Genomic DNA, 10,365 nt, shown 5'->3' with positions numbered 1-10,365 from the left:
AGGCTGCATGACGGGGACCTCTGATCCTCAGCATCGTCCTGGGGCCGGCTGGGACAGGACGCTGCCCAGTTCTAGGCACTGGCCCAGGACAGGGCCCCAGTGACGCAGTCACCCAGATCTGCCTGCCTGGGGCACTGCCCTCAGCAATAATGCTAATTAGGGCTATCATTAACATTCTATTGGGATGATGGTAGTAACCACGGAGACAGTTTGGCGTCGTGGTCAGGAGACCAGACTCTGTGTCAGGCAGACGTGGCACACCTATTGCTGAAGGATCCTGGACCAGTGATTGGGCCTCCCTCTGCCTCAGTTTCCTCCTCTGCAAGGTGGGATGAAGTTGCCGGGGGCGTTTGTTTCTGCGGGCCGCCTGGGGCTCCCGGCCAGCCTGTCAGGGACAGAGCCTGAGCAAGGGAGGCCCTGCAACCCCCACCTTGGGCTTTCAGAGTGAGCCCCCTGCATCCCACAGAAATTGCAGTCTCAGAGTTCCCACAGCCTCCGCAGCTGCCGTCATCACCCGATAAGCAATTCCGGGCCCTGAGACAACAGCCCTCGGGCTGACGGCTTACATACTTCATCCTCAAGGCACCTTGCAATTTTAATTAGGTCAGATCTCATTATTTCTCCAGATCCCTTTCCTTCAAGAAGATAGGAATCGGACAGGCTGCCCATGTTAGAGATAGGGTGCCTGAGGCCCACAGGAGGCCAGTCCCTTGCATTTGGCCTTAGGGGCAAAAGCTCAGGGTTCATGTAAGGATTCTGAACTTGGCCTCCCTAATGTAGTTCCTGAATTAGGCTCCCAGAGAAAGAATGGGACACAGAGAGTGCTCGCACGCAGGATCATGGGTGGCTGCCGGGGGTCAGGGAGCTTCCAGAAGCCATCCATCCCATGAACAAGGTCCCACTCCAGGCCTGTAGCTCCCACCGTCACCTGCTTTCTCTGCACAGATCCCAAGGTGATCCCACAGGGGACTCCTGCTGCTGCCTGAGTCTGAGAAGGGGCAGGGGTATCCCTGGGCTGGGGGCTGGGGCTGTACATTCCTGAACCTGTGTGAGCTGGTAAGAATACACAGGCTGGGGCTCCTGGGTGGCTCAGTCGTTAAGCATCTGCCTTCGGCTCAGGTCATGCTCACGGGGTCCTGGGATTGGGTCCCGCTTGGGGCTCCCCGCTCAGCGGGAAGCCTCCTTCTCCCTCTGTTTGTGTTCCCTCTCTCGCTGTCTCTCTCTTTGCCAAACAAACAAAAATATAAGCACACTGTCCTTGACTTTACCAAGCCTCAGTGCAGACAGGGTGTCACCAACTCTGCATATCTCCTTCTGTCCCCACCATAGCCTGGGGCTGGGGCTCAGTGTCCGTGCCCTGACCATGCCATCTGCCATCCGCAGGTGGGGAGAAGCCCAGGAGGTGAAGGTTGTTCAAGATACAGCTGGTGGGAGGCAGCACCACCCAGGAACCCAGGGCTGGGTGCCCCCAGAACCCTCGCGCTGCGCCGTCTCGTCTCCTCCTACAGGGAGCCGCGTGCCAAGAAGGCTGGGCCGGGGCTGTCTGCACTCTGGCTCTGCCAGGCGCCTGCCTGCACGCTGACCCTCTGCGTCCTGTCCTCCCTCCTGCAGGGGCGGGGGTACCTCTCCCCTCACCAGGTTGCCCCGTGGATCCTAACGGCGGTGTGGCCCGTTTTCCCGCAGCGGGCACGCCGTAAATCAGTTCCATCTTCCTTTCCCTCAGTAGTCGAGCAAAGCGCTCCCTCTCCCAGACAAAATATTTACGTGTTCAGAGAAGCGCCTGTCCTAAGAAGGGGCAGGCGTGCTGGTGGGATTTGGGGCATGTCTGGCCAGGCGGCAGCTGGGAAAACCGCTCTCTGCTCCTCAGATCCCAGGGGCAGTAGCCCCCCGGGGCCAGGCTCGGGTCCTCGGCCCCTCCCCCCATCAAGGGTGGCCTTTTCATCTCAGAAGGACCACTTCCCCCAAATCAGCCACATTCTCCAGGGCTGAGCTCATGTCACAATTCTGAGCTAATGAAGGACTTCTCTTGACTCATTCCCTAAGGGATTACAGTTCTCAGACCCAGCCTTAAAGGGAAACAGACGCTCAGAGAAAGGCAGTTAGGTGTTCCAACACCCTTATACCGCTTTGAAATTGGACCCGCAGGGGCGCACACCAGTAAAACGACGGACATCCGCACTGGTGGGGCTGCAGGAAACAGCACGCCCCCCAGGCTCTCCTCCTGATTTCTTCTTCCCCAGCTCCGTGACCTGTAAAACGGAGGAGCCCCGCTCAGGCTCAGCCACGCTTCTCCGCGACTGTGCCCTCCCGGAGGTTCCCTGAGGACATTGGCGTGTCCCTCTGCCTGCCCCCCACTCCAGCCACTCCCAGCCATTCATCGGCCGGTGAACACCGAGGTTGTGTGCTGAACACTTCATCGGTCCAGGGTCCTTCCCATAACCCCTCACGTGGTGAGGATCGTCCTGTGACAGAGGAAGAATCCGAGGGTCACTTGCCCAAGCCTTGGTGGGCCCTCACCTTGAGCACTGTGCCTTCTTTCCAGGGGCCTGACCCTGGGGGCACTCAGGAGACCCCGGGATGCCAGGGTGTAGACAGGGGTGGGGCGGGGAGGCAGACGGGGCCCGGCACAGCCCAGCAGTACCGCAGTCGGGGAACCCAGGGGCCTGCGGGAGCTGGACAGGGTGCCAGGGAGCCAGGGAGCAGAACTCGACAAACCTTTGTCCTGATGTGGGAGTCAGCCAGGTGCGGAAGAGGGACAGGATGCCCGGGACAAAGCGAACACTGTAGGCCGAGTCGTGGAGGTGTGACAGATAATAGTGTGTCTGGGGAACAACCTCTTTATGTTGTCCTTTCGGCAGAGTGGAAAGTGCAGGCTGGAGAGCGGGGCGGTTAGGAGCAGGTCAGCTCCCTGGACAGGACAGCCAGAGATGATGCTTTGTAATTCACCGCAGCTGAACCGAGAGTCTCCAAGGGTCGGCCACGGGGCTCAGCCTTCGGGCCTGCCTGCTTCAGTCAAGCATCTGGACTGGGCCGTGGGAGGCTTGCTGTGCTGATGTGCCGATGGCTGCTTTGCATGGGAACATGGCATTTCCAGGAACCTCAGCAAATGGAACTAGGGACTGACATGGACACAGTTGAAGAGGGAAAACCAGAATAACCTGCATTTGGGTGCAAATGGCCAATTGCCCAGACTGACAAGTTCCTGCCCAGACTTCTTTCTGGCCCCCATTGTCTTTAAAACGTGCATCTCCCGAGGCAAAGGGGTTTCCTGGCCCTGTGCACAGAAGGTCTTCTATAAAAAGTCTGTGGTCACAGGGTACCTGGGGGGGAATCAGTCGGTTAAGTGTCTGGCTTCAGTTCGGGTCATGATCCCAGGGTCACAGGATCGAGCCCCGCATCAGGCGGGCTCCCTGCTCAGCGGGGAGTCTACTCTTCTGTCTGCCTCTGCCACTGCTCTCATGCTCTGCATCACTGGGTGTCCTGGCCTCGGGAGAATCCTTCAGAGAAGGTGGCCAACGCCTTTCAGCAGGGGTCCTGCCCAGCAGAGCTAGTGAGGCTCCCGCAGCTTGCAACGGCTGGGGCCCCCCGAGCCCACATACAGGCCCCCACCCCACCCAGGAGGGCATGCAGGCTGCCCTGAGACCTGGCAGCACCTCGGCTGGGTGAACAGCAGCTTCAGGGGTGGGTGTCGGGGGTGACTCCCTTTCCGTGGGAGCGGGGGGAGGGCAGCCACTTTTGCCTGTGATGGACTAGGAGCAGTGGCTGGACGGGCTGGTCAAGGGAGACTCGGGAAGCAAGGAGGCTTGGCACACAGCGGCAGGCGCTGGGTGAACAGCTGATGATTCATGAAGAGCCCACTTGCTCTAGATCTCCAGGCCTTTCCAGCCCCTGTGCCTGTTTGCTCAGCTGTAAGGGGGCATAAGTATTGGCCAAATGGTGGCATAGGCTGGGCACTCAGCCCACGGGAACCCCCACCCAGCCAGCAAGAACTCCCTCTCTGCTTCTGAGACATGTCCACACCATAGCTGTTTTACCTCCAGAGATGGAGAACTCACTCCCTTGAGTCTGAAACACCGCAGACACGGGTCCTGCCTTCAGAGCATTCCCAATCTTGTGCAGGAAGCAAACTGCATCAGGCTCCTCACAGGGCTGACTCCTCTCGTCTTGATAGGGGGTGTTCCCAGGAGAAGGTCCCGTCTCCCATGGAGAGGCCCTGGGGAAGTGGCCCTCCATGCTCAGGCGATGGCCCAGAGCCTGCAAAGGCTGGGCCCCCAACCCTCCTGTGGGGAGCCAGGGAGCCAGAGCCCCCCAGTGGGACTGTTCCACAACTCACCATACCCCACCTTCACGTGCCGCTCCCTCAGGAGAGAGCAGACTCTGGGGACCCCCTTCCCCGGGGTGACCAACTGAAGGCATGTTTCAGGAACAGCAGTCAGGGGCTACTCCTGCCCTGCCCCGCCAGTGGGGGGAAGGGACGGCCTTGGGGAGAAACCAAAGTGTTGGGACACCTGCCCCCAAGCTGAGGCCACGCTAACCTGGAAGGGGAGGTGGTGGAAGGCCACGGGGCCAGAGGCCCAGGTCAGTGCAGGGGCCTCCTTAACCCTCAGCCCCGGGGCCATCTCCTCCTCTGGGAACAGCAGGTCATTCCTGTCAGGCAGGTCAGAGGGGCCGGGGCCAGAGCCCTTTGAGCCCTTTGTTGTCAGAAAGCATCAAAAATGATCTGCCCACCGGATTTCCAAATCTCCTTTCTGGCCTTTCCCGAAGCTGCCGACAGACCCACTTCCCCAGGGAGCGAGGCACCATTTCCTCGCTGGCCATGACCGCCACAGGAGAGCCCATCCCGGCTGGTGAGCGGCCTGGGCGGGCTCCAGGAAGCCGGGCGCTGAGTCACCTGGGCCCGCATCGCCGGAGCCCTTCCAGGAATCAGTCCTTTTCCTCTGGAAGCACCAGGTGGGACGTGCTGGCAGCCCCTCCTTGAAACCACGGGAAGGCCAATCCTGTCCTGGGGCTGGGCTACGTTAGGTTTGGGGCTTAGGAGTGGGAAAAAGGCCATCTTCCACTCAGGAATCCCACTTCTGGGAACTTATCCCAAGGAAACAATCCAACAGGAAAACCATGCTGTGCACAAACATGTCCCACACAGGAGTTATTTATAATGGTCCAGCCCCGGAAATAACCCCCGTGTCCAGCGGCGGGGGAGCCGCCAAGCTCTTCAGCTGGTTAAAAACCACAGGGTTAGGAGATAGGGTGAGCCGGGCGGGGAGGGGGGCTTGGAGGCTCTGGATCAGCCCCTCTGTGAATCCTGAAGTCCCCCCACCCCCCCGCATCTCCACCCCTCCCCCACCCCCAACCCGGCACTCCTTGAAGAGACCCCTCCCCTCCCGGGATTCACCCGGAGGGGGTGGGTCCGAACCTCCAGGAAAGGAATCTGGCTGACAAGCATCCCACAAGATTCTTATCACCAGGTATGTGTGAGAAACCCTGGTCCTGGCTCAAATCACAGCTTGAGGGATGCCATTTGCTTAAGCCTTGTGAAGCCTCGGTGGTTGCATCTGTGAAATGGGCCTAGCTCCACAGCCTGCCCCTGGGGTGGGGACAGGGTTAGCAATGGCCCCAATGAGGCTGGGCTCTGGCAGCTTTTGTCACCACTCACTGAGCCTGTGTCTCCCTCTCCCCCTCCGCCTCCCCCTCCCTTTCCTGGGGCTCGGTCTCCCTTCTCTCCCTGTCCTGGGACTGCCAAAGAATTTACATCAGTGGGGCGCCTGTGTGGCTCAGTGGGTTAAGCCTCTGCCTTCAGCTCAGGTCATGATCTCAGGGTCTTGGGATCGAGCCCCACATCGGGCTTTCTGCTCAGCGGGGAGCCTGCTTTCCCCTCTCTCTCTGCCTGCTTGTGATCTCTCTGTCAAATAAATAAAATCTCAAAAAAAAAAAAAAAAGAATTTACATCAATCCAGTCCACCCAGGCCACATGGACTGGTTTGAGGACGTCAAATACCCCAGAGCTGTGGGAATGTTTCTGTGGGGATCTCCACCATGCTGAGAGCCCCTGGACCACGAGGGGTGACTCCATCTCTGAAATTCCTTGTGTGCCACCTCTCCCTGGCTCTTGGACAGGTTCTCCACCTGCGTTCATAGGAGGGTGCACCTGCCATGGGAGGGACCCACCACGGACCCCCAAATATGCGCCTGAACCTCAGCTTCTGGGGGTCAAATAGGCATGATGACTCCTGCTTCCCTAGCAGGCTTGCTGGGAGGACAGAAGGAGAAAATGGCCCAGGAGACAATGGCTCTGTGAACTGGACAGCCTCTGGGTCACATGGGGCTCGGTAGGGGCCCTCCAGCAGGCGAGACCCTGTGGCCTGGGGGCCGCCGAGGGGGCGGTCAGGTCTGGGAGCACCCATCAGGGACCTCTCCTGCTGCTGCCCCTCCCTTGGTCCACATCCCACTGCCCTGAGGTATGTCTTTTTTTTTTTTTTTAAAGATTTTATTTATTTATTTGACAGAGATCACAAGCAGGCAGAGAGAGGAGGGGAAGCAGGCTCCCCGCTGAGCAGAGAGCCCGATGTGGGGCTCAACCCCAGGATTCTGGGATCACGGCCTGCGCCAAAGGCAGAGGCTTAACCCACTAAGCCACCCAGGCGCCCCCTGAGGTATGTCTTTTTGATAATTTAGAGAAATTATATTTATATTGTAAACGAAGTAATGCATGCAGTTAGGTTAAAAACTAAGTCAAAGGACACCAACATGATCAGAAGGAAATGAAATGTTTCCCTAGCACTTCCCTTTCTTTTCTGTGTTGTTGTTTTTTTAATGTGTTTCCTTTTTTTTTTTTTGAAGATTTCTTTATTTGTTTGAAGAGCGAGAGGATGAGCAGGGCTGGGAGTGGGAGGGGCGGGAAAGAGGATCCTAGGAGGGCTCCACCCCAGCACGGGGTCCCTGGAGCTCAGTCCCACTCCCCTGAGATCAAGACCTGAGCTGAAACTGGGAGAAGATGAACCAACGGAGCCCCCGGGGGTCCCCCGCGCCACCTTCCTTCCCTTTCCTGCTCCCGGGAATAGCAGTTTCCACGCATACTTGTTCCTTCTGGTTTTGGCCTCCATGTTTCTCAGGAAGACATTTCCATTGCTGCTTCTTGATTTTTCAATTCTAGTCATTTCGGTTGCCTCCCGGTCAGGACAAATGAGGCTTAGCTCTCTTCAGCCGACCCATCCTCCCCCTCTCCCTCACAGCCCCTGGAGGGCTCTACCGCTTCTTCCTTAACCACTGGTCAAGGGTTTTATTAGGATTATGTAAATGTTAACTGGAGGTGGGGGGAGTCACCAAGTGGCCCGTGACAGTTCTTTTCTTGTAGTTCTGTTTGTGTGTGCCCTGCAGTTAACGCATGAAAAACAAAACAGAACAACCTCGTAAGGCATTTAAATGTGTCTTCTTAATTTTTCCAGCTGATTCAGCATACTCCTAGAGACAGTGGTGTTAAATGCTCAGGCATGTGGCTATCTCTCTCTCTCTCTCTCTCTCTCTCTTTTTTTCCTTTAAAGATTTTATTTATTTATTTGACAGATCACAAGTGGGCAGAGAGGTAGGCAGAGAGAGAGGGGGAAGCAGGATACCCTCTGAGCAGAGAGGATCCCCGCTGAGCGGAGAGCCCAATGCAGAGTTAGGGTTAGATGCAGGGCTCGATGCAGGGCTCAATGCCGGGACTCTAAGACCATGACCTGAGCTGAAGGCAGAGGCTTAACCACTGAGCCCCCCAGGCGCCCCAGGCATGTGGCTATCTTATCTAATCTTCACCAGGGGCCCATGCAAGCTGAGGGCTCCTTTCTCTGCTCTGGGGCCTCTGAGCGCTGGGGGCTAGAGCCCAGCCAGCCTTGGGAAGCCCCCCTACCCCCACCCCAGGTTAGCTGTCCTGTTCCAGTGTCTGTACTCAGAGTCTACGAGGGCATGTGCTCCAAAAGCTTCCTGGAAGATATACAGTAGTGACTTTCTTCTTCTTCTTCTTTTTTTGCGACCTTGCATTTCTGAAAAAGTTTATATCCAGCCTGACACTTGGCTGATTCTCTCTGTGGGCATAAAATCCAGGCAGGAAATCCTTTATCCCTCAGACCTTTAAGGCAAACTGATTGCTCTGGGACCTTCTAGCTTGCAGAGTTTTTAATGAGAAGTCCAATGCCGGGCTTCTTAAATATTTTATTAATTTAAAAACATACGCGCAGAGTTTCAAAAATCAAATAAAATTATATGACTTTAAAGGAAGAAACCAAAATAACCTAGTCCCCTGCCTCCTGTCTCCACCCCTGATGTGTGCTTTCCAGAGGCAACTAGATCCTTCTGTGACTTACCCACATATTTGCAAACAACACACACTGCTCTTCACGGGCTCTCCAGTACAGTGTTAGCACTGCCTTTCTCTTAGGGACCAGGAGGGTTTAGTCAATGCAGGCACTTGCTGTGCCCTCCCCTGTCCTCCTAGGATAGCTATATTGCCATTTTGTCTATGTAGTATACTCTACATATAAACATTATGGCCAACAGAGCCACCAGATGTCCTATGACTGCATATCTTTCCTTGCAGGACTTTCGGGTTTTCCAGGGGATTAATAATTGCCTCCTTGTTTGACTTGCTTGGTTTACTTTTGTGCTTATCACTAATACAACCACCAAACTCCGGCAGCGCTCTAATATTCCTTCTAAGACAGCCAAGCTCTGGGGGGAGCCCATGAGTTGTGCTCCCTTGCTTGGCCAGCTCCTCGGAGAGCCCTCACTCTCTGTCCCACTCCACAGTGATTGCTCTGGGTTCCAGCACTTTCACAGTCTGGCTTCTCCTGCCCCATCGCTTGGGGATTTCCTGTTTCCTAAATTTCATTTCCTCGAGTCTTCTTATTTCTTGGTTTCATTCCTAATTTTGGAGAAAGGTTGTCCGGGAAAATTTTTCTTTTCTTTTTTCAGGTTTTATTTATTCATTTGAGAGAGAGAGAGTGAGTGAGCAAGAGAAAGAAAGGGAGAGAAAGAACATGAGCAGGGCAGAGGGAGAGGGAGAAGCAGACTTGGGACCTGGGAGTCTGACATGGGGCTCGATCCCAGGACCCCAGGATCATGACCTGAGCTAAAGGCAGATGTCTAATTGGCTGAGCCACCCAGGCGCCCCTTTTCTTTTCTTTTTTAATCTGAGAATGTCTTACCCTACCCCTTTGATGGCGTGGGTACTGACGTATTTTCCTCTGGACACTGAAGGCATCACTCTGTGATCTTCCAGCTCCTGGAGTTGCCTTGAGACTGTCCACGTTACTACGATTCCTGATCTTCTGTGTGTGGCCTCCTCTCTCCATCTCTCTTTCTGGATGCTTTTATTTTATTTTATTTTTTTAAAAGATTTTATTTATTTATTTGACAGAGAGAGATCACAAGTAGGCAGAGACGCAGGTAGAGAGATCGGGGGAAGCAGGCTCCCCGCTGAGCAGAGAGCCCTATGTGGGGCTTGATCCCAGGACTCTGAGATCATGACCTGAGGTGAAGGCAGAGGCTTAACCCACTGAGCCACCCAGGCGCCCCTCTGGATGCTTTTAGGATCGCCTCAGTCTTGGTGTTCTGAAATTTCACAAGGGTTTTCCAGTATGGTCATCCCTCTGCCCCCCGCCACCCAATTCTATGCTGGCCTTTTGTGTCCAGCAGTCCCTGATACTTGTTTGGTATTATATCTTTAATACTTTCCTTCCCTCCATTGTCTCCCATTAGATACAGGACAAAGAATAGGGGGTGTTAAGTGAACACCGCAGAGACTCCAGAATCCCTAGCCCCCTTCCCTATCCTAGGCAGCACATTTGAGGATTATGTGGGGGAATTTGGATAATCTTAGAGAACTATCTCGATATGCACCCCATGCCCCACCTGAAGTAAGGATGTCTCCTGGTGCAGCCTGACGCCAGTACATAAGACCTTGAACCTACGCAGTGCTTCTCCGCCCTGCCCACCAGGCTTCCTTCCTCTAGATATTCTTTTTTTTTTTTTTTTTTTTAAGATTTTATTTATTGATTTGACAGACAGAGATCACAAGTAGGGATAGAGGCAGGCAGAGAGAGAGGAAGGGAAGCAGGCTCCCCACTGAGCAGAAAGCCCAATGCGGGGCTCAATCCCAGGACCCTGAGATCATGACCTGAGCTGAAGATGGAGGCTTTAACCCCCTGAGCCACCCAGGCGCCCCCTCCTCTAGATATTCTGATTGAATTGGTGGGAGGTGGGGCAAGTGCCGGGGACCAAGAACCACTGGGTTGACCCACTGGCCTTGTTTACAGAACCTGACCAGCTGCCTCATTAGGGCCCGACTTGCCTGCAGGGGCTCTGAACGTGCAGGATGCTAAGGTGATGATT

At 55.4% G+C, this 10,365-nt stretch overlaps 1 long non-coding RNA gene across 1 annotated transcript; it reads right to left on the bottom strand.

The window, feature by feature from the left end:
* Positions 1-1,201: 1,201 nt before the first annotated feature.
* Positions 1,202-5,101, bottom strand: LOC116590049. The gene is made up of 4 exons (XR_004285513.1): positions 4,536-5,101; positions 4,035-4,213; positions 2,716-3,320; positions 1,202-2,249 (listed from the first exon to the last, which is right to left on the bottom strand). It is a non-coding gene; the product is annotated as an uncharacterized LOC116590049 (long non-coding RNA).
* Positions 5,102-10,365: the final 5,264 nt, after the last annotated feature.

This window comes from Mustela erminea, chromosome 5, assembly GCF_009829155.1.
Source record: "Mustela erminea isolate mMusErm1 chromosome 5, mMusErm1.Pri, whole genome shotgun sequence".
Classification (NCBI taxonomy): Eukaryota; Metazoa; Chordata; class Mammalia; order Carnivora; family Mustelidae; genus Mustela; species Mustela erminea.
Note: the sequence above shows the minus strand (reverse complement) of the source record. Positions and strands in the feature narration are given on the sequence as shown.